General features: G+C 41.8%; 1 protein-coding gene across 7 annotated transcripts in view; it reads right to left on the bottom strand.

Moving 5' to 3' along the window:
• The window catches only part of ATP2B1 (ATPase plasma membrane Ca2+ transporting 1), a 120,214-nt gene extending 104,604 nt beyond the window's left edge, over positions 1 to 15,610 (bottom strand). For 3 of the 7 annotated variants that reach the window (XM_075932896.2, XM_075932887.2, XM_089780207.1), the window contains exon 1: positions 15,490 to 15,610. The gene's annotated coding sequence lies outside the window, so the exon portion shown is untranslated. Of the gene's footprint in view, positions 1 to 13,830; positions 15,042 to 15,081; positions 15,410 to 15,430; positions 15,453 to 15,489 lie in introns of those variants that run through there. The other 4 variants (XM_075932893.2, XM_075932892.2, XM_075932888.2 and 1 more) reach the window with 4 other exon arrangements.
• Positions 15,611 to 25,700: the final 10,090 nt, after the last annotated feature.

Genomic DNA, 25,700 nt, shown 5'->3' on the forward strand with positions numbered 1-25,700 from the left:
GGTCGCGTTCGTAACTCGGGGACCGCCTTTACGACCGCTCCATGGGAGCTTTGGTCGTAAGTGCGAACGGTCGTAACTCGACTGTTCGCAACTTGGGGAGTGGCTGTACTGTTCTGTAGCATTCAAGGCAGCAAAAAGCAGAGGAAATTTGAATTAGACTGTATCCTTTATGTTTTTTCAGGAAATTAATTATAGTTTTGTATTAAAATACAGCTCCTTTTCAAATATGAAGATCTACGCCCTTGTGGTGTTTCTCCAAATTAGTGCTTTGAGAAGGGTGAGGACCACAGAAAAAGTTGATGCCACAAAGGCCTTTATACATATAGGGATAAGTTATGTGTTGTCATTCACTCCCGTCTCCACCCCCCTTTTCAGGAGTTAAGACAATATTGTCGAAAGTATTTTTTTAATTAGAATTGCAACAACAAATTACTCTTGAAAACTTGTGCTCACGAAAGCTCATGATACCATCTAAATGTTTTGTTAGTCTTTAAAGTGCTGTCAGACTAAGTTTTTCTTGTTACAGACTAACTCAGGTACTACCCCTCTGAAATCCTTGAAACTTATCTATTCTCTTGTCCCATTCCTCAAGAACACAAGAGTTACAGAAATTTAAACTTTAGAACTACACTTTAAACTGGTACAATTTTGTATTTAGACAACACCAGAACATTCATGCTGATCTCTGTACTTGTTTAAACTTACAATTATATAAGATTAACTAAAACCAGTTGAAGTCAACTTCTGCATTTAGACAAAATGACTGTAGCTCACAGTACAGATAATGGTTGTTACTGCAAGTTCTTCACGTAACATTAAGCACATGTGTGTCTAGTGATAGAAATGTAGCCGTGTTAGTCCTGTTTGTTTCAGCTACACCAGACTATGGAGCACTTTAAAGACTAACAAGATGGTTTATTAGGTGATGAGCTTTCGTGGGCCAGACCCACTTCCTCAGATCAAATAGTGGAAGACAATTTTCTTCCACTATTTGATCTGAGGAAGTGGGTCTGGCCCATGAAAGCTCATCACCTAATAAACCATCTTGTTAGTCTTTAAAGTGCTACATAGTCCTGTTTCATGTTTGTATAGGGCAGTGTTTCCCAAATGGTGTTCCACAGAACTCTAGGGTTCCGTGCAGTGACAAACAAGGGTTCAGCAAGAAAATTCCACTACAATAACATTTTATGTTTTAAAAAATTGATATGTGATTTGTTTTTAAATATGTGCAATTGAACTAAATGTTGATCTCACTACCTTGTTTAGCATTTCTTTATTATTATTCTTACTTATCAGTGGTCTACTTTTTCAGCTCCATACATTAGACTATTAGGGGTTCCGCGAAATTCTTTTGCGTTTAAAAGGGTTCCGGGGCCAAATAAAATTGGGAAACACTGGTCTAGGGGAAAGGTGATAAAGGAATATATGGATGTTAAGTAGAAAAGCAGATCAACTTTTGCATTCAAAGTGGCTAAATGTTATAATAAAAAAACCCACAAATACTTTTTGTACTTTCAGAGAAGCTTACCTGCAAGTTTTTTCACTGTTTTGATTGCATAGAAACAGAAGTTCTAAGTAAATGTGAAGCTAAATTATTGTTTACGTCTAATAATTTTCAGTACAAGGAGAATGGATAACAGTGACTAAGTTCACGAACACCTAAGTGACAGAGGTAAACCTATTTATTCAGTTAATTGAATTAATCAGTTTGGCAGACAGTATTAAGACAACAGAAATCAGCACACTTTGGTTATATTTCACCTGGTAAGAGTGATCATATAAGCAAATACCTGCTGGCCTTACTAAATGACGTTTTGGGAACTTCTCAAAGATGAATTTCCATATTTATCTGCTATTGGTAGCAATTCACAAAGTGCTATTCTAAGTTCTCACTTGAAAGCATTAATATTTGAAGTATCCAAGACTACACTCCAAGTACAGTTTGTGCTGCACTGTTTTATGAGTAATCACCCACAGGTTAGTAAAAATCACAAGAAAACTTTTCTAACCACATGGTCTTCACTGCTAGTTAGATGTTTAATCCAAAAAACACAGTAGCCCTTAAATTAATGTCTAGGACTATTACTAAGGTCTATGCCATTAGATTAGCAGCTGCACACCAAAACCCCTCTTAGACACTTGGACCATAAAGGAAGGGTTAAAACAAATTTTAAGAAAAGCAAAGCCCTACAATGTGCACAATATTTTAAAATTCTGCAAAATACCATAAATTATCTCAAATAAGTGTGGCTCCAGCATGACAGGGGGAGTATAGGCCACTGGCTGCCTTGAAGTGGAAGATTACACTGAAGTCTAACTGGTAAGAAATTCAGAAATGGGTCCGAGTATGGGAAGCTCTATGAAGGCCTGGGTGCTGGGGGAGTGAGCTAGTGAGGGTCGGGGTCCAAGTGCAACTGCTTGGGGATCAGTGAGATAAAGGGCTTAGAGGGGTCCAAGTGTAGAGGATAGAGCTTGTCAGACTGAAAATGCAACGGGCCTGTTTAACAAGGAACCTCAGCTACCGTCAAGATGATGCCACATGCTGGGAGCCTGCTCCTCCTCCACCCTCTCTCCCCAACCAAGATTCTCCTATTCCCTTTTCTTCTCCATCCATTTCTCACACCCATATTCCTCTCTTCCTCCCATCCTCTTACATGGCCCATTGCCTCATTACCCCACCCCTTCTATACTCAGCTCCACTGTTGGGCCTGGCACTCACTGTTGCACAAAAAAAGAGAAAAGCTCCCAGAACAGAGTGATCTTGACTAGTTCTAGGGTCCAAGAGGCAACAATCAACCTCTTTCAGCTTGGCAGCTCTCTGTTTGCAGAAATGGGGGAAGGAAGAGGGAAAACCAGTGGCATAACCCTATCTGCTTTCCATACCTTGCCTTTGGGGAATGCACACACATATACAGGTTCCCTGCAGAAAAGCATAGGAATTCAGGTGAGGGAGGTTTTTTCTGCAGGCCCAATCAGACAGAATCCCCTCAGGAGTGAGTGGCATATTTAGTTGCTCAGCTACTTTTACCTAGTTGTGAAGAGCTTGAAGTAGGTTTCTCAATGAAACAGCTGTCCAACTCAGACTTTGTCTACTACTACAAACTTATGTCAGGATAAACTGCATTGCTCAGGGGTGTGAAAAATTATACTAACCGATCCCTTGGATTAGACAGTGCTATGTTGATGGGAGGGCATCTCCTGTCAACATAGCTACTACCTTTCAAGGAGATGGAATACCTACGCCCACCGGAAGCTTCCTGTCACCATAGGTGACATCTTCACTATTCCAACATCACTGTAATTGTAAACAAATCCTAACTTACAAGAAGGTAGCATTGTAGTAATTTGATTAAACCTAGTAAATACCAGAATCTACTCTTAGTTTTATTTCTCCAATGCATTGCATTTTATCAGACATTCAATATGCTTACAAACTTATTGTCTTACCTCTCTACGTTTTAACTCTGATGTTCAGAAAAGCAGCATTTTTTAAAGATTCCTCAAATACAAAGATACTCAAGTTGTGTTAGTTTTAGACTAACCAGGCTGCATGCTAAAATGGTATTTTAATACCATTTTAGAAGCTCAAAACCCCTCAGGTCCCCATCAGTAGCACTTCAGGCACTGGAAATCAGTTTGATAAAGAAGGTAGCTGAAGTTAGCATAGTATTTTTTGTAGAAAAGTCGCAGACAACCTTAGATTGTTTGAGTACGATTACCAAGTTCCTAACCAAGGTTCCCTTTAAACTAGCATTATGACAGCACTCGATAGATCACAGTGAAACAAAAGAGCCTTAAAAGTCAATTGCTCACTTGCAAAAACGTACTACCACCACAAATACCAATCCATCCCTTAATCCTAGGGAGAGATACAGGCTTCGTAGATGAATGATCAGAGTTACTTTAAACTAAGGGGGGGGGGAGAGAGGAAAGGTGCTCAGTGATAAAAGGAGTATCAAAAGTGAGTGCCAGCAGTTCTCTTCCGCCCCTCTTTTCTTTCAGTGTCTTGGGCCTCCAGCTGAGTGCCTCTGCTGACAATGCAAGAGCAGGAAGAATCTCTTACACATGCTAGGTCTTCTATAATTACTGAATGATCAATCAAAAAACTAATTTCTTAAAAACTCATCTCAAGAGACTGGTACAGATTTAAAAAACTAGTGTCATCATACCTACGGTGAGACACTCCTAGGCAAGCAGGATTTATAATCCACGCCATCTTCAATTTAAAAAGTTAAGATGCAAGTTCCTAGTTATTCGCATTCACTTAGCTATTTGATATACCCCTTAGCAAATACAAGCTTTTGGTTTGAGTTTCCAAAACTTATGGTTACACAGGGAAAAAAGTTAGATATTACTGACTTGGCCAAGACCTTGTCTAGTCTATAAGAGTGTTGAAAAATGTAACAGATTTAACCTTGCTTAAATTGGTTTAGCATGTTCAATAAGGGTTAAATTTGTTTAAGTTCACACTTATTTAACTAGATCAATTTAAATAATTGACCAGTAAGACCAGTTAAACAGTTCTGCATGCCTGAAAAGGCTTGTTTATTTTGAAAAGGTGTTACTCTAAATCAGTTTAGTTAAACCAAAGCAAAGCCATGTGGATACACTTTAGTTTAAACCTCATTTACTATATTTTAAACTTATACCCGTTTTTCCATCTATTTAAACTGAAGTACACTTCATTTTATCCAGAGAAAGACTATGAATGGTGTTTTCTCCAGTTTAAAAAAAGAAGCTGGAGACACTCCATTGGTTTTAGACAGTTTAAGTGTGAAAGCAGCCTGCAACAATTGCTAAAATATTAACTGCTGACTTCATTTTTTTTTAATTCCACAATATAGAATATGCATGTTTGATCAACTTTTTTTTTAAAAACAGATTTTTAACATCCAGCCTTTTCTCAAACTGAAAGTTGCTTCCCACATCTCCCCAGCTTTTAAAAGCCTTAACTACCCCTTATACAGAAGAGTGGTGCTGTAGCACCTTGACTGAAAAAATGAATATAGTATCATGAGCCTTCATGAGCACAACCCACTTCTTAGATCAGTGGTCCCCAACGCAGTGCCCACGGGTGCCATGGCGCCCGCCGGGGCATTTGTGCGCGCCCGCCTAGTGACCAGAGCCGGCCCGGGTGCGCACAGCGCATGCACGGCCCCTGCCCCCAGGCATGCGGCAGCCCCAAAAGGTTGGGGACCACTGTCTTGAATGGAGCAACCACTCAAACTTCTGTAAATGCTATGTATCAGTAAAATTGTTCAGTACATAGATTGGGGCAATGTACAAATTAGAATTGAGTTATGTGAAACTTATGATCCCTCTCCCCCTCACACACCTCTTTCTTTAGGCATTCCTTTGTAACAATACAGCAGCATGCTCTAGAGACCATTTCATGCCTGATTTAATACCAATAAAAATTTAAGTTTGAAAATGAGGCAACCCCATTCTACCCAAGAATATTAAAGGCAAGAATGGGGAACTTTTTTGCTTCTGGGGCACCCACCCACAGAAAAAAAAAATCAGTTGCAAGCCACACACAATTGAGAAGCAAACGAAAACAAACCCTCACCAATATGGCCCTGACTGAGAAGGAGAAAGACACTCCCCACAGTCCCTTCTCACTCCAGAGCCTGGGGGGAGGGGTCCCAGCCTAATAAAGGCAGTTCTCACTAATACCAAGATATGTTTTTTTTTAAAACTGTGGACTTAAAAAGAACTTGAAGCGGGGAACTTCTCCCCACTGCTTACTTCCATTTGTGCAAAAAAAAATTTTTGTGCAACTGAAGAGCAGGGAATGGGAGGACTTAGAATACAATTTCCTACAAGCGTCCATGACTTTAGTGCAGAACAGTTATATACCAGGGTGACTTATAGCAGGAATGCCCTGTAGATTGCGCGCTCCAACCGCAAGGTGTGGTAGTGCGGAGGGGTGGGGGGAGGAGAGAAGAGGGGAAGATAGGGGAAGCTGGAGCACCAATGTGGGCTCCCCAATGCTGGGCCCTACCTGCCATGAGCCTCAGGGGCTGGATCCAGGCAAGGTGTGGGCCACCTCTGGCCGTTGGAGTTCCCCATTCCTGATTAAAGGAATCAGACTTATGGACACTGCACTAGCTCAATAATGAAGGGCCCACAGGATTGAACACTGTAAAAGCAGTTCCCTTGAGAAAATAACTCTTGGACACATGTATATTAAGTTACTCAGCGCTGTGTTTTACTTAATATATCTACCCTCTCAAGATAGGTAACTGTAGAAAAGGGTATTGGCAACTTGCTCTATCTTCCACTTGCTTCCCTATCCTATTAGTGCTAGCAAACTTCTCTAGACTGACCCATTACCAAGATAGCTTCCCCAATTATCATCTCTAATACCATTAGCTCACAGACATCTAACTCTCCCCACCTCTAATATAATTAATTCACAGACACTTACCTTCCTTCCCCCCCCCCCCCCCCCCCATCCCGCTCCTGTTGTGAAATGTGATTTGTCCTTTTCATATTTGTTCATTTTTTAAATTGTATCCTTTGGTATATATGGTTGTGACTATTTTCTTCCACTACTTGATCTGAGGAAGTGGGTCTGGCCCACGAAAGCTCATCATCTAATAAACCATCTTGTTAGTCTTTAAAGTGCTACATAGTCCTGTATTTTGCTTCAGCTACACCAGACTAACACAGCTACATTTCTATTACTATTCAGACAGCAAGACCTTATTACATATACCCAAATGTCTATCATTTTAGAAATCATTTGATAGCTAACAGGATAAGGTACAGAGTGGCACTTCAAACTACTTAAAACCATATTTAATGCCTCTACCAATACAGCTGGGTGAAGTTTTTCAACAAGTGGTTTATTGGCTGGAAGAAGTGTCAAACTCACTAATGTTATGTTTACTCCTTTTGGGGCAGTTTGATCAAGATTTTGAGTGTCAAAACGTTGACTTTCTGGCCTGCAATCACCAAGTGATTTGCTAAGTAGATGCAGAGCTAAAACTCACAAAACTAGCTCCAATGGTTGGGTGACTTACCAGGAATATGGAGGCCCAGGTTAGATTCCTTTGTTTCTCCAATAATGGATATTTGAACTTGGTCTCCCTGGCTGCAGGAAAATCCCATAGGCATCAAGCTATATGAGTTATGGAGAGGGGAGGGAGGATGGAAGGGTGGGCAAACAGTGGTCCTCCATCCCTCATGAGACACTCTTTCACAGAATATATAGCCAATGGTGATGATCATACATATGGGCAATTTGTAGTATTTGTCACAACAGTGATGAATCATTGAGACAAGGAAAGAAAAGCCAACTGAAGTAGCTCTGTAGCTAGGGTAGTCTCTTACACTGTGGAAAACCCAAGCTCAAATGCCTTCTCCACATCAAGTACAGGGGAAGGGGAGGGCAAAAACTACTCCGCCCTCCCCCCCACCTACACCACAGGTGAATACCCTAAATGATAGGCTAACACATAAAGTCATCTTTTTACCCTCCAGCCATCTGAGGAATCTAATAGAGATGTAACATTAGAACTGTTTGAAAAGTTAACCAATAAGCCTGAGCTTATTGGTTACCATGAAGAGCTACATGCAAGCTCCTGCCCCTTCCCGGGGAGCCAGCTGCCACTACATTGCAGGCTTTGTACCAGAACAAGCAGCACGTGAGAGCAGGAAGCTCTCTGGGAGTGAGGCTACAGGCAGGAGCCAGCTGCCACCCCACACTGCGAGTACATGTAAATGTGGAACCACTGAGATTTCAGTAGTTACCCAACTGCCCCCTTTAACATCCCTAGAATCTAATCTTTTGCTTTAGGAGGAGCACCTGAAATTGAAACAAGAAATGTCTAGGTCTGCTCAAACTAGATGTTTTCTGATTTACTGGAAATTTTAAGAAGTGGTTTTGATACAACCCCCCCCCCCTCCAAAAATTGGAATTGCCAGCAAACTGAAAAAAAAGTGTATTAGTATAGGTCTACTTACTAATGTTCCTAATGGATATTTGCCCACAGGAGAGAAGGAAAAAGAGCACCCTGGAGAACTTCATGAGAGCCCTTTGGCAGAAGATTAGAAAGTTTTTTGGTAACTATAGAGATTTAAGATTGCATTTAAATGTCTTAATTCTAATTCTATTTACAGACTCAAGCATTTGCAGACAAAGGAACTCTCATCAACAATGACACCTGATCAATACATTGGCACAAGAGGATTAACCAACACTACCAGTGCCGTGATCAGTGCTATAGGGAAATCAGAATTTTTGCCTTATTGATCAAGATCAAGTAGATGAAAGCATCCAAACAGATATTTAACACATTCTCACTCCAGCCTTCAACTCAAGGGGGAAATTATGTAAAGTGTTTGTACACCAGCTTCAAAACTCTGAGAAAAACACCATTATTATTGAGGAAAGCCAAGAATCACTGGGGGGGGGGGGGGGGGGGGGGGGGGGGGGGGAGAGAAGCATAGCCTATCTTTATTTTAACTGGAGATATTAGGAGCAAGGCTGCATTAATTCATCACTGGGCCCTATTCAACTTAACCTCTCTGCTGCACTGGGCTGGAAAAAGCGTAAGGCAGTAAGTGGGAAGTGAGTCCACTTTGCACCTCATGCTGCAGCAGCAACTTCTCCATCAGACAGCACTACTCACTCAATTATAGCCTGGCTGCACTTCTATCATTGCATGCTTTTATGCACTCCAAGTCACCTATGCACCAAGGTTCTTCAAGGTATTAATCACAAACCCCTATATTTAAGTTGTGTAAGACTTCAGAAGTGATGTCTGACAAGCCAACTGGAATATTTCAGTAAAAAAGGCATATGAAGCGAAGATGACAAAAGATCAACATGACCATTCAGCATCTCGATTCTAACAACCTGAGAAGCATATAGCAACAGTGGCTAAATAACCCCCTCTTTTTAGATATTAAGAGTAGTGAAAAGTTTGTCGGTCAAGTATTTCTGTTCAGCACTGTTGGAATCTGAGGCAAATAGAGTCCCTGCTCCATAGATCAGACACTGTACACCAGGTGATCAGAACTGAATAATGTAGTATTTTCTCTTGCCATCTTATCTTGAAGTGAAGGTGTAAGGTCACAAGCAATGGTAACGGATTATAGGCTCCATCTATGCGTATTTGGGGGTGGTGAATATTTTCTATGCCTATCTGGGGATTATTGTATTCATAACTGTGATATAACAAAGTATTCCACCTGTAAGTAACAACTTGGAAGGTATCAGGTTCTTGACACATCTGCATGGATGAAGGGCTATGTCTCAGTTCATCTGAAAGCACAAGTAACATCCAATCTATAAAGGACTGTATACATACAAGATTTTGTATGAATATAATGTGTATATTACACACACTGTATATTTAAAAATCCTCAAAACATCACTGTAGGGTTCAAAGTGATACTATAAACTTTATATTTAGCCTTCCCAAGTAGTGAAGTAAGCAGTCTCAGGTGCTTCAGAAAGTAGTATTCTTCCAAGTCAGTGTAAAGCCAATATGCCTGGGAGTCACCGATGCTGGGAGTCACCGATAAAAAAAAAAAAAAAAATCTAATTTTCAAAATGGATTTTAAGCAAGCTCCTAACAAATGGGGTCCAGCAGGAATGTCAAATATTTGGAAGCAAGAATGGAAGTTTAATTATGGACTGTAAATCATGGCACAACTTCAGAACTAAAAGCCTCAAACATAATGGAATGCCAACTGATATCAGGAAGAAGTTTGAACAGAAATGAAGGGGAGGAGATGGTATCCATTTAGAAAAAAAAAAAAAAATCTAGCTATTGTTTCTTCTGTACTATGCCACATTCATCAGTAGATATACATCCTTATTTCTACCCTCTCTTCCCATCACTCTTCCTTATTCTTTAGACTACTATACTCTTCCCTGCAGGAACTTCCAACTCTTAATCTAGTGAGTTCCACTCCTACATGCTATCACCCATGAAATCATTAAGAAGTTAACACTGACATTTTGTACCACCATTTGGCATAAAAAGTCAGACTTATCAAGGGCAGCAGAATTCATTCCTACAGACATCCTCAAACAATTACTTAGGCAGATATAACATTAGTTTCACTCAGTTCAAGTTGGGAAGGGTGTCTGCAGTCAAAGGGCTAGCAACTCAAATGTTAGTTCTTGTATTTTGGAAAAAACCTACTACTGTTAGGAAAGCTACACAAAAACATCATGGGGACCAGTCCCTGCCTATTGTTTGGCATCTGATGTAAGAGTTAATGATCTCATGTATAAACATGCTATCCCAGGTACAAGGCAAGTTAGATGACTGAGTCTTCCTAAGTTCTGTCACCATAATGCATTCATTGTATAATCCTTCCCCCCCACCACAATTTTATGTCATCTAAACTGCTGTATAATGTTGCCGTGAATTGCTGTTCCATGTTCCACAGAGATACTGAATCCATTCTTATTCTAGAGACAGACACAAGTAGATTGAAGATTGAGTTAGTAGTGCTCAGGTCCCCTTACTATAAGTTGCGTGGTTTAAAAAAAAAAAAAAAAAAGTAGGCCACAGCAACTTTTGTCTTCTCCCGTCCCCCAGAATTATTGTTTGGCAAAGACAGAGGAATGGCGAATAAGAAAATAATCCTAACAGCTTATTTTAAAAATCATGGTCCAAGTTTCAAGAGTGTGTCACCCATACAATATTTCATCACTCAAGGAAATAAGTAACAAAAGTGATCTCATGTAGAATTTTCAGTGTTAATAATTCTAAACAAGCCACCTGATTTTTAGATTGAAGCACTGGGCTTTCAATAAGCAGCAGTATTTATTTCATTGTAAAGCCAGAGGGATAAAACAGGATAAGCAGTAGATATTTCCCCTTATTTTAACATTAACCAATAGTGTAACAAAATGAAAGAACCTGGTATCTTCAAAGGTGAAGTTATTCAGTATGGTAAATCAGTTTAAGGTTATAGCTCTCAAACGCATTCTAAGATGAGCAAGTTCTGGGACCAGCACAGTAGATTACTAGAAACTGCTAATCTCAATTCATAAACAAAAAACCACAGTGATCTAGTTGATTTAAAAACACACACAAGGATAGAAAGATGTTTGGTTATGGGATGTTAATTCAACAGTTTAATTTATCCATCTGCTTCTTTTACAATGGATTTATAGAAGCAAGTTCTTAAGATTAGTAGAGCCCAGCTGTTATAAAATTTTAATTTAATACGGTACTGGATCTCTTTTTTGGAGCAAATTTGTTGCCAATCTCTTCAGTTAGCACATGAGAAATTCTCTTGTCATATCGTTTGGCATTTATAATCCTAGAGACAAACAGTCTGCTTACCCTCCTCTGTTAATTTACTTTGAGCTGGAACCTGTTTCAGTTAACAAAATAAAATACATTTAAGAATATGCATCCTTTTTACATTTCATCATTTTAAGGAAAAACAGTAAAGTACAATAATGTATTCCCTGAAAAAAATCTATTTAGAAATATTCATTATATGAAACAAGATTGAGAATTTCTTAGCTCACTTTTGTAAATTTACTAAATTAGTGGGTAAGCATTTTAATGCTGGTTTACTGTAATACTATACATTTTTGAACAATGTAGGTATCACTTCTTGTTTGTTGCATGTTTTTATTGAGATTAATATTCACCAAAAATTTGCACCCCCAAATATCTGAAGTTTAATATACTGAAGTCAGTGACATTTCAGTTGTCTAATAGAGTAAATATTAATAGCATTAAGCATTTGTTAATGAGAAAATTCTGAGCTTGAGAAGACTACAGATTATCTTGTACATCTATGCCCCAACACAGAAGACTATGCCATAGGAAATACTTGACTGTTTTACCCAATCCAAGCAGTGTAATTTCTAGCACATCCCTTAGGTATACTGCTCCCAAGTCCTGTAGTTCCTTAATTATATGGGGTGGGCTTTGTGCTAATTTTAAAGCTTTTCCTTCACTCTTATCTCAGTTCTCTAGATCATATTACAGACTCACCTCAATTTCTTCTCCTTCCTTATCATTCCCATCTTTTGAATACTGGTAGGTTCTCTCTGCCTTTTTGTCTAGCCAAATTGTACATGTGTTGTGTATGTTTACAATAGGAAGAGCTTCAAATGCAACACAACTCTAAACATAATGAACTTACAAATTTACCTTAGCGGGGTCTTACAGCATTTTTCCAAAGTTCAGCCAAAAAAACCTATTAAACCATAATGCAACAACTGAAATCCCCAAATGTAACAGCTGACCGGTTCTACCTATATTGCCTATGAATTAAGAGATAGTGACACGAGATAAGACTCCACTTTAAATTTCTAAGCACATTTTAGGTAACCGATGAAGATCATGGTAATACTCAGAAAAATAGTAATAATCAGGTAGAGCACAATTTCCTATAAATTATAGCTCACTTGCATCAAAAGTGAAGATCAGTTTGTAGTCTCAATTATTCACAACAAAAGCAGCATATTTGATGGTCTGCTCAATAGGAATTTAACTAGAATAGTAAGGTGTTGCTGTTAAGAACTGGGATACAATGGCATACTGCATAGGGGGGAAAGGTGTTTTTCCTCACATTAGTGGTGGTTTGGCCATATTAGTCCCCTACTACTTGAGCACAACTGGAAATTTTACTCATGTGAAAAGCCCCAACTACCATCACAGTAGCCCTCTACAAGTAAAGGGAAACGAGTAAGCACCCCACAGTGCTGGCTCAAAGTCTACACTTTCACATACAGTATTAAAGGCAGGGATTGTTTTTAAAAAGCTATTTTTGTGCTCTACTATTCAGTGAATACCTCTACTTATGCACTAAAAAAGTTTCCATTCATTATGCCACAAGTATTAAGGTTTAGTATGATGGAAGCCATTTCTGCCGAGACTGTCACAATGGTTTAAGGATATACAAAAAGTTTCACTTATTCCAAATATCATAAATACAAAATGTGAACAAGTTTCTGAAAAACTTTCTAAATAGTGATAAGTTGTGCAGAACTAGCTATAAGATAGCACTAAGATGACAGTAACTTTCTAAATGCAACAGAAAAAAAATTGCAAATAAAACTATTATGGTCATTTAAATTTTTTAAACTCTCAACTACAGAACCTGCAAACATTAACTGAAAGATACTGTGTTTTAAGATAAGCTCCCCCCCCACACACACACTGCTGCATTTCATGTGTGAGTACAAGTATTCTGTTTAAAATGAGATATTAATTTTGAAAGGGTCAATCTTATTTGGATTTCACTCCCAAAATATGCTTTATAATTTTGCTGAGAGACTTGAAGAGTCTACCAGAACACATTTTTGGGCCCAGCTACTAGTTACCCCTTCCCTTAAGCTAAAGGGCAAGATCTTTGAATATAATTAAAGCAATCCAGGTTCACTTAATGCTTTGTTTACAAGATAAGCTTTTGAGTTCGATAAGTAGCTTTTGAAAAAAATTACCCAAAGTTTAGTTTTATGCTGAAGGCACCACACAACTCATTTTTAGGGTTGGTTCTTTTGTCTGTTTTGTAGGGGAGGGAGGGTTAAGTCAACCTAAAATACTTCCAGCAATTGTTACTGTAGATCTTTCACCTTTCTTAAAGTTTACAAAAAATGAAACAAAAGACTGAACACTGAAACTTATTACGCTGTAACAATTTATGTTGAGTTTAGAACACTGTCCTTAAATTCACACTCACGATGGCTGTGTAGAGCATATTAAAACTGGCAACTATTCAGAGACCTTACATTAATAGCTAGTCAAACAGACATCAGGGACATTTCTTAGCCTCAAATGTCCTAGTTTTGTCAAATTAAAGAAGACACTGCTAGTTATTTTAATAATCACTTACATTGCTAGGGAAAACTGTGATAAATGAAATGCCTCCCAAGGTCATGGGAACAAGCTTTAGCAGCTAGGTTTCCAGACAAGCTTCTTCCTGAAATCCTATCAGGCTTCCAAATCAGTAAGGAAAATAAAATTGCTCAGATATGAGTGACAATATTTTCAGTCACCATCTTCTGAATGCCCCACATCACCTCCAACTCCAGAATGAAAAGCAGTCCCTTCTGCTACAGGCAGCAATCATCCTCCAGTATTAAGGCCTCTTCATAAACTCACGTGGTATAACATCCAAAGGTGACATACATATAATAACCATTTGGGCTGAAGATGATAGTGTCATACAAGCACCACCGTTAGAGGCACTTCCCGCTACTAACTGGGACAAGCACGACACCACCGTGCTCATACAAACGCCCGCCCGCAGGCTGCTAAAAGCAGCCTGACTGGTCCTCCCTCTATTTCAGAGGCGCTGCACAGATGTCTTCATCTTTGTCCAGAATCGATATACACAGACCATCTAGCCATTAATAAATGAGAACAGCGAAACGGCGGGTGGGGGAGTCTGCCTCTTTGCCTGCTCTCAACTAGCCCGGACTGGGGAGTCGCTTACGAGACAAAGCTGCGGAAGGCAGGGGAAGAGGAGTTTGCGGGTGTAACTGCAAAGGCAGAGACCCCCTCGGCTACAGACTCCGTCTCCCTCACCCCTGGCCAGCGGAGGCTAGCTGGCTCCGTGCAGGGCTGGCAAGCAGGCTGGCTGGGGATGATCATGCTGTGCAACAGCAGACGACTAATCCCAACTACTTAACCCGGCAGGGAACCAGGGGCTAAGCACCACCTATGGTGTGTGGACGAGGGAGGGGGAAAGAGACTCACGGTGCCAAAAGCACCTCTGGCCGCACGCGGGGGGGGAGAGGGAGGGCGTCTGGGCACCGCCTTGCTGCCGGGGGCAGGGGCAGCCGCGCCAATCACCCCACCCAGCATGATATGTCACAGCAACGCCGGCGCTTACCCCAAGCCCTCCCTAGGGCAGCCCGAGAGGCAGCCACGCCCGCCCCGCGCGGGCGCCCTGGCCGGGGGGAGACCCCCGCATCGGCCGCCTCAAGGTCACGGCGCGCCCCGCATACAGCTCGGCAGCAGTGTCGAGCGGCCGAAAGGCAGCCCCGGTTCCGCGCCCATCAGCAGCTCAGCCCCAGCCCCCGGTGGCTGCAGGGGCGCTCCCCCGCCGGGGGCCGGGCCGGCTGATGCTCCAGCTGCTTACCTCGGCCGCTGCCGAGCCGCGGGACTCACCGGGAATCTGCCGCTACCACCCGCTCGGCGCACAAGGTGCCCGCGGTCCCCCGCCCTGCTCCAGCGAGCCGCCCCCGCCCTGCGGCGCCCTCCAGACTGCGGGGGAACAAGAGGGGCTCCCGGCCCCACCCCGGCAGCGGCTCCTCACAGGGAAGGAGCCAACACTCCACGCTGCGGCTCGGCCCCCGCCAGCACCGGCTCAGCAGCACGCGCCGCGCCGCGGAGCCCCAGCCCCACAGAGTAACCGCTACCGTCTCCTAGCGGGGCAGCCGCAGGGCGGAGCGGCCGGGCCCCCGCCACTCACTCACTCACTCACTCACGCGCTCGCTCGCTCCTCGCCGAGCCGCCCCCTCCCCACGCTGCAACCGCCGCTTCCTACCCCCTGTCCCGGCGGTCACATGACGGGGTCTCGCTCGGGTGAAGGGGCTCCAGACGTGCGGCGCCTTCAATGGGGGAGGAGAGGGAGGAGCCTCCGGCGGGAACGGGGAGGCGTGGGCGGGGCCAGTCGCTCTCCCCGCCTCCGCCTGTCCGATTGGCTGCTGGGGGCTGACGTGCTTGTTTCCATGACGTGTGTGGGCCGGGCCGAGGCGTTTGATGGGGCCCGGCGGGCTCGGGTCGGTGACTTTGCCGTGAGCCTCTCTCCCGGGAGGAGGTGGGTGTGGGGCGCTGCGCTCCTCTAAGCCCCTCCGTCGTCCCCGTGCCTGGGGGCGGGGGGAGCAGCTCGGGCACGGGGGTAGCTCCCTGCGCAGGGCCGGTGGGCAGTGGAGGTGCTGATCGCGCAGGTAGCTTGTTGCACGCAGGGGCAGATGGGGGAGCTCACCGGGCAGACGGGGAGGAGGGCAGAGGGGGGGGGAGCTCCTTGCACTGGGGAGGGAAGCAGCAAGGGGGAGCTCCCTGCACAGGCGGGGCAGAGAGGAGTAGACACTCTCAAGGGGAGCGGGTTATGCAAGGCGTGCGGAGGAATTGTGCGGCTCCCCAGTTTCAGGGCGTCGAAGAGTAGAGGGGATACCCTTGTGGGGATTGAGAACAGGCCGACTACCAGCGCCAGCCCTCCTTCCCCCTTTGTTTCCAGCCGAGGGTGAAATAAAAGTACAATGAAGACCACACTCCAGAAAGTAGCTAGTTAAATATCCGGTCGCCCCTGCTGCTGCCTCGACCGCATGAATGAGGGACGCTTCAAACCAGGCTGAGGACGATTGATTGTACATAAATGTCTCTGAAACACAAAATCTCTCCCCTCCCACCCCCAGCCCTAGAGGGCGAGGACTGATTTAAATTTCATTCTCGGTGAGGCAGCTTTCCTCCTCTCTCCTTCCTCCCCCCCAAGGCAGGTCTGCAAATCTTTTCTCTGTTCCATCGCAGCAAAACCAGAGGAGGTGCCTGGTGTCTATCCATTTATCGTTCTTTATGTGTAATTTTACAAAGAAATGCTCCAAGCTACCGTAGCCTTATTTGTATTCTATTTCTTAAGGGAAATTTTAGATATGATTTAAGTAATCTGACTGGCCGTTTCAGAAGGCATTAATTACCTAATGCTCTGCCTCTACCAGTTTGTTTCTTAATAATGCTACTGTATATATTTTTTTAGGATCTAAAAGCACTGTAAACATTAAGGAAGTCTCTTAAAACCTCTTCTCTATAATATAATATAATATATCCATCCTTACCTCTATTTTTCAGATGTGAAAATTGTGTGGAATTTATATCAACATTTTCAAACATATGGTAATTCTGACTGCTCAATCTGAGTGCCCAATTTCCAGTACCTCAATTTTAACTTTCAGTGTTGTAGATCATTATCCATAGTGCTTGCTGAAGACATTTTGGAAGGTGTGTATATTCAACACTTTTCTATGACAAGCTCCGGAACTCACAGGACAAGGAATATTAGTGGAGACTTGAAAATCTGGGCCTAATGATGCCACTAAAGAACACAGGAAGTTGAGGCAGCACAGCAGTGGGAACAAGCTCCCAGAAGTCCTGACTTCTCCGTCTCTAACTCTAACTCCGTGAGAATGATCAATAAAACACAATTATTGCTATATTTTCTAGCTTGTGTTATTTGAATTTTCATTTTCTTTTGGACACAGTATCAACCTCTCTCCTGGGCACATAAGTGGAATGAATGGCCAGCTGTGTAGTCCATCAGATTCTTTTAACCAACCATGAATACCCCATCGCTTCATAGTTATTGCTTAAATCCCACAGCTATTCAAAATTCAATGTTGAAAAAGAAATTAAATGTAGAAGCTTATGTAATGCTAGGGGTGAGGGCCTGAGAGGTGTAACAGAATCTAGAGGGTTAAAGCAACCCTCATACAAACAAAATCTAGTTCATATAAACCAGCCTACAAGGACCAGAAAATAAATAAATCATTCTGACTACATTATCAACATTTGCTTGGTTATGCTTCATTGTCTGTTATTCTTCCTTACCTGAATCTGTGAAGCAGCTGCAAAAGGGCTGCTAACAGTAATTTGCCTCTGTCCATGTTGAAGGCTGCTAAAAATATTACTTTACCCCACATCTCTTGAGGTCAATAGAAAAATCAAAACAATGAAAAAGACAAATTTTGCAGACTAATAGGTCTTTTTTTTTCTTGCATTTCTTCCTAGAAGAAGAAAATATAAACACATAAATAATAAGAAATGCTGTTGCATTCCATCTGCAACTCACTGTTCTCATATGTACTGATCATTGTGGCTCAGCAAGACTTCCCCCAGACACCTGAAAATTGCATTTCTAGATACAGTTTTATGAGGCTTGCAAATGTGTCCTGCGCACCTCTGCCATGTCTCCTAGCTCTTAGCAAGAGAAGAAGAAAAAAGCTAAGCAAGCATGTTCTTATGATTAAGAGACTGAGTTCTGGTTTCTTCACAGACTGACGTGTGAAACGTAGTGTATGTCGCTTCAATCTCTATGATTCTGTTGTCCACCCATAAAATGGAAGTAATTCCCATTTCCCAGGGATCATATGACATTACTTAATTTTTACAAGATAATGAAAGCCATAGATTTTTCATAAACACAAAATATTAGGCTCAGTCACTGTACCATTATTGTAGCGCTAATATGTATTTTATAGTAAAGTACAAGGATAATGTATACAAAATATAACATGAAGAGTGGTGGGGAAAAGCTTTTAGTGCTTCTATGTTCCTGCCTGTTTTCCTGAGATACATTACATTTAAAAATACACACCTGCAGTCCCCCTTCACCTGTTTCTACCACGCTAACACTAAAATTTTCCAAAGATGCCACTATTTTTAGTGCCTGAATTTTTGAAGCCTCAACTTCAAATAAGACTTGTAAATGCATAGACCTACACTGATTCATGTTCAACAATTTCTGTGGTAATGCCAAAATAAAGCATTGGCATTTGTTTTCAATTGATTTTCTCAGCACAGTCCCACAAATGTTCCTGACCACTTTTTGCAGACTACTCTAGATTAGACTCCTGTTCTCTCTGTGCTCCTGCTTGGAGTATCCCATACAGCAATTTTCCTGTAAGTCTTTTACCTATATATAATTCCTCTATCTCGCTGCCAGGCATTATTGTATGTGATGTGTGGTAGCCATGTTAGTCACAGGATATTAGAGAGACAAGGTGGGTGATTGACCAACTTCTGTTGGTGAGCAAGACAAGCTTGAAAACTACAGAAAGCTTTCCTTCAGTACTAATATTTCCCTTGCAGTACTCAGAAACTTGTGTCTCAAAAACTTGTGCCTCTCTCCAACAGAATCTGGTCCAATAAAAGACCACCTTGTGGTCACCCACCTTGTGTCTCAGAAATTAACAGCATACAACCTGTCAGAAGTATCCAATTCACGAGAGCAAGGTATTTACATACAAACTATTCTCTGCTTTTGATTCTGAAACAGATTGATTTCTTTCATAAACAAACAAGAATAACTCTCCCTTTTGTTGAAATTTTAAATGAAAATGTAATTAAAGAACTGAACTTCAGAAAACTGATCAATTCTAGATTTTTTTCTTTTATTTTCTGTTTTATTTCTGTCTTTCCTTCCTCCCATCATTTTCCTCTGCTTGTTTCTCTGATTCTATGGTATCGTCTACATCAGGCTTTTTGCTAAAAAATGTTTCCCACCATTGTTACCCTACCTCCACTAGGGATAAAATGGCAGGAAAACTAGTGCCATCTCTAGTTACCAATGTTTTAACCAGTGTACAACCTGTTCCATTTAGACCTGCTCTTAAGCTGTATAAAACTACAGTGCATGCCTGGAAGCCTGTCTGTGCTGGCACTTTCACCACTGTGAACTCTGAACTGCTGGTAGCAACAGTGGAACATTTTGAAAGACAAGGCCAATGTGGATACAACCCAACTATAACTCATTGTGCATGAGGAGAAATGTTGATTCAATGGGAAGAAGGAGGCAAGGGCATGTTAGCAACATATAACAAATCCAGTACATATGTACTCAGTGAACCTGATGTCAGTTTTAGACCAATGGCTCTGACTCTGGAGGCCAGTGGCATTTTTAAGTGGCCAAATCTGTAAGGGTTAATAAAAAATCAGAAGTAAGCCTTAAAAATAACCAGACAATGACACTTTGTTCATGAAAACATCCAGGATTCCCCAACTCTGGTAGTGTGCTGTAAGGACAGCAAAAGTAAGAGACATTCAGTGATGATGGGGACAAAGGTGAGGAACAGGGAATATTTTTTAATTCTGAGGGGCTATTCCCACACTACTCCAGAAGACAGTGTCAGAATCACCAAGCAGCTGCTGAGACAAGCACAGATACAGGCTGGAGCAAAGGCTCACTAGTGTGGGAAAAGCAGGGGCAGGAGTAGTGTGTTGAAACTACTGGCAATAGAAACATTTCCTAACAAGTAGTGACATCAAGGAAACCAGAAAGATTGCTTCCCTTAGCTTAAGAGTTATATACATGTGCTCTGGGATCATTTGGGTGAGTCTTCATTTGTGGATGGGCTGAACCCTGGTTGAATGGGGTGGAGCTTATAACAAGATTTGCAGGAGATGGCTCATCAAGTTAAACAGGCTCCTGCTCAGCGATAATATCATGCACAGGAGATGAGAGACCCTCTGCATAAGGGATAGTACTCTTTATTATGAGTGATGTGAGTGGATTGGATTGGGTAAAAGGAAAATGAGATCTGTGAACCGGGTCGAGTGATTTAAAAGGCACAAGCATTGTTGTAAGGATTTATACAAGTAACTTGAAAGTTTGTGTATTTCCCCTCTTCCCCTTGTCAACCTAAGCTCTTTCTGGTTAGCAATGAATTAATACGGTGTGGAATGCAACCCAGTAGCTGAACAACTTCTGAAAAACCAAAGACCTGCTTCCTTCTCAAAGTGAACAAACCCACAATCTCATATTCCACTAGAACCATTATGACGGGATTCCCACTTCTGCTGCATAGTTCACTCTAGGTCATTTGTTATTATGTTGGTGAATAAAGGATGGACATTCTTAAGCTTCTATGAATCCCACAACTGCCCAATATCATTATGATCTACAACAAAATCTGTACTGTTATAAAAGGGGAGGGTCCATCATGCTGTCTGTCACAGGGAACATTTGAGAAGGCTTGAGAAGTTTCTAGGGGGAGGCAGGCCCTTTGCCCCACCTACAGCCCCATCTTCTCTGCTGAGGTCCCACCCCCACTACGAGGAGAGGAGGAGCAGCACACTGAGCATGTGTCCCCCCCATTGGGAGGGGAAGAGCACGTGAGAACTCCAGTATCCCCAGAGCAGTGGGGAGGGAAGTGGACACAAGAGCCCAACCCCCCTCCTCACCTCCAAGAGTAGTGTGGAGGGAAAAGGATACAGGGGCCCAATCTCTTGCCTCCTCCCCGAGAGCAGCGGGAAGGGAAAAGTCTGCATGGGCTGAACCTCCCTCCCCACCAAGAGCAGTGGGAAGGGAGGACGCCATATGTGTGCGCCTCCACCATCATGGGGAGGGGAAGAGCACATGCGCCCCAGCATCCCCGGAGCAGTGGAAGAGGACATAGGAACAGTTTTATTACCATTTTAAAAGCCATGTCTATTTACCACACTAAGCTACTTATATCTAGTAATAGTTAATTAATTCATGGGCCAATCAGTCTTTTTACTAGCAGGAACCTATCTAGTTGGCTTTTGTAACAGTTTCTTTCCCTGTGTCTTGAAGGTATCATGAGCAATGTATTGCTCTCTCGACCCTGGTATATACTAGGGATTTATTTCAAAATAACTCCCCTTATTTTGAAATAACAAGCAGAGCATCTATACTACCAAGCCAATTATTTCAAAATAACGGGCTGATTATTTCAAAATAATAATTCCTGCTTTCCACAAGGAATCAGACTTATTTCAAAATAGCAGTTGTGTGGATGCTCCTCTGCTGGTATTTTGAAATAACTACTCCCCAGAGTCATTCAAAGTAATTGCTCCCCAGTGCTTCCTGAGGCTCTAATTTGAGGTAGCGCATCCACATTGATAGAGCCTGGCTTGGACTAATTTCAAGGCTTCCCTGTAGTCTGAACACTCTATTTTGAAATAGTTATTTCAGGAGTTATTATTTCGAAAGAAGCTATTTTGAAATAATTTCCTGGTATAGACATGCCCTCAACCACTCCTGCAATTTAACAATGAAGCTTTCCTCTAATATGGACAGGGCCCCTCTACCGAGGAAAGGTGCTCAGCAGTGATCCTCTATCCCTATAACTCCAATGCAAATTTATCAGGGTATTACTAAAATATTGTAAACAAGACTTCTGGGACTTTGGCTGGTATGTTCAGAAGCCCAATGTCCACCTGTAGGCCTACATATAAATGTTTGTTTCCCCTACAAATGCCTGAAATAAAAGAAGGTCTTTAATGCTTTGTTCTGACCTGTCCCATTCCATCTTCCACCCAAATGGTAAATTTTAACTTTCTTTTAAAAATATTTTGATGAGGTTTGATATTCCTTTGTGTAGTAATGTGCAGCCTTCAAACAAGAAATGAAAAAGAAATTGTAGAAATAAAGGAAACAGTGCATGAGCCACCTTTATCTACATCCATGTTACATTTTTAAAACTCCGGAAAAATACTTTATTCTCATTAACCCTTTCTTCTTTAGTTTCCTTTTCAGATACTGCTACAACACAGCTTCAGAACAAAAAGAGCACAAAGAAAAGTACTTAATGTAGCTCAAAACCTACATACAAAGGAAAAAAAGTGAAGGACATTATTCTCTTGGAACTAAAGGAGATAAAGAGGAAGACTCCATTGCGGAGAACTTGAAGCAGGAGTGAAAGAGGAAAGGAGACTGGAGGAGAAGGAGGATTACTTCAGACTGCTATCAAGAGCAGCAAAGAATACATATAGACTGCACCGCAGGACAGAACAAAAATAAGAGAGTGAAGGAAAGCATTGAACATGAAAAGGAAATGAGACAGTTGAAAATGAAGCAACACTGGACAGCCATCTGTCAGATGATTAAAAATGTTTGGAGAATACATGTTAGCCAGTACACTGGAAACAAAGTGTCAGTGCAGCCAGGCATTGCCTACCACCAACACATTAAGCCAAGCCACACCACATGACAGATATGGCATTATTCTCAACAAACTTTATGGAGTTAAGATAAAGTATCTTAGGAGGTCATTATAGTAACAAATACAAATGTGTATGTATTATCAAGGGGTGGTATATAACTTTTAAGGGGGATGCAAGACTAATCTAAACATTGGGAAATGTTATCCGCTTCAAACAACTTTTACAACAGTAGAAAAGATAAGCTTGAACTTTTAGTTGAGTGGTATTCTTAGGAAATACTTGGGAAGAGAGAGAATGTAAATTACTCACTTCTAGAACTATGCTTTTGAAGCTGCAGTTTGAAGAAAAACTTATTATCTGCCTGATTGCCTATTCACAGTCTTTTCAAAGGCCCAAATTGGGTAATAGAAGGACTCACAGGGGAGGTAGTTCTAATGTGGATAGGAGATAGCAGCTGGTGACCTCAGGAAAAAAACCTGTGTGGGGTTTGAAGAACTAATCACCAGCCAGACCCATTGTAGGAATGAGAGTAATCTCTGGTAAGCTTATTAGCATGTATGTAGGTTCTTACTGTTTTGATATGTTTTCTCTGTAAGACTTTTACCTTAAGAATAAAAATGCTTGCTTAGAAAGAATTGTTTGATAACTTTTAATTGTTGGCATTAACACTGTCTACCATCTCTGAGGAGGAAAAATAAAGCAGGCTAGCTTAGGTAACAGGACTTTGCTGGGGAGGTCACAGTATAGGCAGAGAGTTGTGCTATCTAGAAATATCCCTAGTCAGCAGGAAGAGAGATGTGTTGCTACCTAAAAGAGGTGATGACAGAGGAGATTAGAACCACAGAGTGGGTGTAGAACCACAGAACCTTATGACCGTAGAAGGGGAATACAGATGTGCAGTTGCCAATGCTAATGACGTCTCCTGTGTGAATTTAATCATTTTGGAATGCTCTTCTATCTGTCTCATAGCCAACTCCCTAATCTCTTAATAAATGCCTCCAAAAGGACAGTAAAAGCCCACCCTACACCCTAATACTTCCAATTATATTTGTCAGTTTACAAAAACAATTTTGGTGCCTGTGATTTTTAGTAATCCATCTAGCGATAAAGCAATGCATTATACCCAGATGGGATGGTTTTATTTTGCACCAATGCTGCTGTTTTTTCTTTGCTGGTTTTTAAGCCTTTTTCACATGTTACTTTTTTCTAGTTAACAAAATGAACCTGGTATTCTCATTTTTAAGATCGGGTTCTCAGGTGGAGTAAATTGGTGTAAGTCTGTTGACTTTGCTCATTGCATGCCAGCTGAGGATCTGGCCCTGGAAGCTCAATACTAACTGTGATAGTCTGTTCTATGGTCAGTTTACAAATATTAATTCACTGTCTCCTGACCTCCCCCCTTACAAAAAACACAGCAGAAGCAACTGTAGCATTCTCTCTCCAGCTAGCATCAACATCACTGCTCATTCTGAGTCATTCTCTTGACTCACAGATATTAGTATTAGAATAAATATAGCCTGCTCTCTCTTTCTTCTGTGTAGGGTAACTGTCTTGAGATGCTATTGTACTGCTGCAGTGCTTGAGCATAGACACTCCCTATGCCAATGAGAGGTTCTCTATCTCCTTTGAGAAGTGGTAGGAAAAGTGATGGAAGAATTCTGTCAACCTAGCAATTTCTACACATAGACTTAGGTTGGCTTAGCAAGGCATCTCAAAGATGTAGACCAGGCCTGAATTTGCTTTTGCGAAAGTTAGCATATCTATCTAGACCAGTAGTTAAAGACAGCTCTGAAACATTTAAGAAATACTGTAGCTAATGGTTCTCATCGGCTGTGTCTAGACTGGCCAGTTTTTCCGGAAAATCAGCCACTTTTCCAGAAAAACTTGCCAGCTGTCTACACTGGCCGCTTGAATTTCCGCAAAAGCACTGACTTCCTACTGTAAGAAATCAGTGCTTCTTGTGGAAATACTATGTTGCTCCCATTCGGGCAAAAGTCCCTTTTGCGCAAAACTTTTGCGCAAAAGGGCCAGTGTAGACAGCTGAGATTTGTTTTGTGCAAAAAAGCCCCGATCGTGAAAATGGCGATTGCGGCTTTTTTGCGCAAAAGTGCGTCTCGATTGGCCATGGACGCTTTTCCGCAAAAAAGTGCTTTTGAGGAAAAGCGTCCGTGCCAATCTAGATGCTCTTTTCCGAAAATGCTTTTAACGGAAAACTTTTCCATTAAAAGCATTTCTGGAAAATCATGCCAGTCTAGACGTAGCCATCCTGTTTTATTTTTCTCTCCAAGGAAAGGTAGCATTCCACTTAATTCTTGATTAATCACTCTAACATCATAAATGCTTTGTCTTTTTTTGTTGGCCAGTTGCAGCTCCAAGTCATGACATCTGTTTTTAAATACTGAGGTAATGGTAGAGAGGGCAAAATTTCACATCACAGTTTTTAAGTTCAATAATCACAAATTTTGTAAGCAATTTAAAACTTGATCCTGGCCCAGCAAATCTTACAGGAGTGAGGATTACAAATTGGACCACTCCTGTTATATTACATAGATTCCCAATCAGAACTCACAAACCATACAGATGAAATGTAGCTTGTGCTGCCCTGTACACCCTCCCATTCTACCAGAGTGCAGGGACAGAGCCTGGGGCTTTTGCTCTGTGGCAAGAGGGTGGTGCTAGACACAGGCTTCTACCAGATGACTGGTGCCTGGTGGGAGGAGGCATTATTTAAAGGTTTGCCCCTCTCCCCAACATGTTCCCTCAAGCATGCCCTAATCTTATCCTCCGCATTACTTCCCTGTCATTTCTAGCAAAATGCAGGACAATGTAGCACTTTAAAGACTAACAAGATGGTTTATTAGATGATGAGCTTTCGTGGGCCAGACCCACTTCCTCAGATCAAATAGTGGAAGAAAATAGTCACAACCATATATACCAAAGGATACAATTAAAAAAAATGAACACATATGAAAAGGACAAATCACATTTCAGAACAGGAGGGGGATGCAGCCGGGGGGGGAGGGGAGCAAGGAAGGAAGGTAAGTGTCTGTGAATTGATTATATTAAAGGTAGGGAGAG

The sequence above is a fragment of the Pelodiscus sinensis genome, chromosome 1 (assembly GCF_052426305.1).
Source record: "Pelodiscus sinensis isolate ZL-2025 chromosome 1, ASM5242630v1, whole genome shotgun sequence".
NCBI lineage: Eukaryota > Metazoa > Chordata > Testudines > Trionychidae > Pelodiscus > Pelodiscus sinensis.